Raw genomic sequence first — 3,074 nt, 5'->3', positions numbered from 1 at the left:
AAAGACGAGACCTCTTGAGCAAGACGTTGACCATGGCATTGAAGAGCCCTTCAACCCAACCCAAACTTCCAGGCTCTAGTGGAAATATTATCCGAGAAATATTTATGGTCTCTGCACTCTGCGCTACAGAGGAAAGGTGATGGGACCCAGATTCCACCCTAAGAGCTCCTCGACAAGGCGGGGAGACAGACCCGCGCAGAAGTCATTCAGATACCAGGACATAAACACAAGGAAGGAGGGGCAGGCCCCTGTCTGAAACCCCTCCAGGTAAACAGATCCAGAAAGAGAATCCGTCTGCAAATAAATCACCACGAACCCTGAAGAGCATCTGCCTGGCTTCATGCACCGAAGATCAGGCTGAAGAAACAGGGAAAGGGCCGCCCCTTCCCAGCTCCAGGGCAGGTGCAGGGAGGGAAGGGGCGAAGGTCTCTCCCCGGAGCTCGGTCTGCCCGTCCCCTCCCTGCAGCCGTGAGCGCAGGTTCCGGTGCACAGCGAGGGGGGAGCATGTCTGGGGACTGAAACGACCTCAACTCGTGTTTATCCGTCTTCCCTGGTGAAGCCACTGGGGGACCCAGAAGCGCGGGGCCCTGCCCGGGAGAGACGCCGAGCAGAGCTCCGGGGCTGCGGTCCAAGGGGCTTTGCCCACTCGCCGCGGTTCCTGCAGGGGCCGCGCACTGCTCGGCACGCAGCGGACGCTCAGCGAACACTGTGGGACAAATGAGCGAACGGTGACGCGGTTCAAGGAGAATCTAAAGTGAGGGCAGAGGGAGGCGAGCTCACGCTGAGCAACGCCCTGCTGTGCCCCAGGACGCTCCTGGCGGATGCGTCTCTCACCCAATAACCGGGCTCCACTTTACAAAAGAGAAAGTGAGGTCCAGAGAGGCCAAGCTCCTGGCCCCAGGTCACAGCGCCCCCGCCAGGCGGGGCGTCGGGATGCAGCTGAACTGTGACCTGGGCCCCTCCAGCCTGTTGTCCCCTGGCTCACAACACACCTTGGGTCCTGGGAACCCAGCCCAGTGTCCTCATCTCTCTGGCCACCGAGAAGGAGCAATAACAGGTCTTTCTCCGAGTCCTAGCTCCATCTCTTGTCTGAACATCTGTCCCTCTGATGTCCCTTCCTGGTTTTGGCTGTGCCAAGGAAATATCTCAGAGACATCTGCGGGTCCAGCCCAATTCCTCCAAATCCTGGGTTTTCTGCTGTCCTGGGAGGCTAGAGCTTCAAGGACAGTGTTGGCTGGACCCTCAGTCCAGGCTGCCATCTGCCCCTGCCAAGCTAGAGGCCCAGCCCCTTCCCGGCCTCTCCTTCCAGCCCCCGCCACCTCCAGCCAGGCCCCAGGGATGGTGCTAAGGTGCCTCCAAAGCCCTTCACAGTCTCCCCTGTCCTGGTGCCTCTGCTCACGCTGGCTCCTCTGCCCGGGCGCCCTCCCTCGCGCTGTGTGCCTGGGACTCTTGCTCATTCCTCAAAGCTCAGTGCAAATGCCACCTGCTCATTTGCTCACCTGCCTTGCAGGATCTCAGGGCTTCCTGGAAGAGGTGACATGAGACCTGAGTCGTTTGACTGAGGCAGACGGGAGTGGGGAGTGAGGCGTGAGGGACCTGGGGTAAGACAGAGGTTGGCACAGACGAGACACTTACAATGCTCCTGTCCCACTTTAGCCTGGAGATTAAAAGGGGAGAGAGGGTGTTGGAAGTGGGGGAGGGAGCCGAGAGAAGAGATTGGAGAAACTAACAAGGACCAGCCTGCACAGAACCTTCTAGGTCTCGGTAAGGCATCCGGGGAGCAGGGAGCCTTGGCTGGTTCTAAGCAGCGGGCGCATGTCATCTGGTTTGTTTAGCAGGATCCTTCTGGTGCTGTACAGGAGACAGGCTGTAGGGGTTAGGGATGAAGCAGGTGGGGGGCAGAGGGTCCCCCAGAAATCGATTTCCATCTGGGACCTCAGCATGTGAAATCATTTGCACATGTGTTCTTTTCAGATGTAATCAGTCAAGACCATCTTGGGTTCCGGGACCACAATAAACCCAGTGACTAATGTCCTTGTTAGAAACAGAGACGACAAATGGAGATGCAGAGAAGAAGGGCATGTGAAGACAGAGGCAAATATTGGGGCGATAATGTCTATATCCAAGGAACTGCCAAGGACCGCCACTGGCCACCAGCAGCCGGGGGAAAGGAATGGAACGAATTCTCCCTCAAAGCCCCTGGAGGGAAGAAACCCTGCCAACACCTATTTCTGGTGTTTGGAACACAGCGCATAAACTTCAGCTTATTTTTTTGTTGAGAGACGAGGGTCTTGGTATATTGTCGAGGCTGGCCTCGAACTCCTGAGCTCAAGGGATCCTCCCACCTCAGCCTCTGGGGTAGCTGGGACTACAGTGTGTCCTTTTGTGCCTGGTTGAATCTCTGCTTTTTTTGTAAGCCTTCTAGTTTGTGTTAGTTTGTCGTGGGAGCCCCTGAGAACTAGTGCAGAGACTGACGCTGTCTCCCAGGTTAGAAGCCTCTGCAGGGGGCTGGGGGTCTCGGGGATGAGGAGTAAGGCGGTTGGGGGAGGGGCTGGACTCTGAGTCCCATTTTGGCCCCAAAGCCAGGCGAGCCTGGAGCACGCGGGAATCCCACCCCAAGTTCAAGGCTGAAGGGCCTGGCCTGGGGCTCTTTTCTGCTTCCCTCTGCAGTTCTTCAGCCCTGGACAGCCTGGGTCCTGGGCGGGGTCTCCCTGAGTGAGTCCTGCTCCCGCTGCCCGTCACCTTCCTCAGCGCCAGGCAGCAGAGGAGTCCCTGCCACCCTTACCAACTTCCTCCGGTAGTGGGACCCCCGACTTCCCTGCCCATGTGGGCCACGTCTGCTCCTGGAGCCTGCGCTGTTCCCCCAGGGATGTGCAGGGGCGGCCGCCGGGCAGTGCGGATGGAGCCCGGGCTGTGGGATGGGGCGTCCGCTCGCTGGTCCCTCGCAGCCAGGGAAGGAGCCCGGGCTTTGCGAGAAGGGGGGACGGGTCTCCTTTTGTTCCTTTTCTGACCCAGGACCTGTTCCAGTGCTGGGCCAGTGTTCCCAGGGACAGACTGTCACTCCCGTCACCCTA

This window comes from Propithecus coquereli, unplaced genomic scaffold, assembly GCF_000956105.1.
Source record: "Propithecus coquereli isolate 6110/MARCELLA unplaced genomic scaffold, Pcoq_1.0 Scaffold776, whole genome shotgun sequence".
In the NCBI taxonomy this organism is placed as follows: Eukaryota; Metazoa; Chordata; class Mammalia; order Primates; family Indriidae; genus Propithecus; species Propithecus coquereli.
This window is presented reverse-complemented; position numbering follows the sequence as displayed.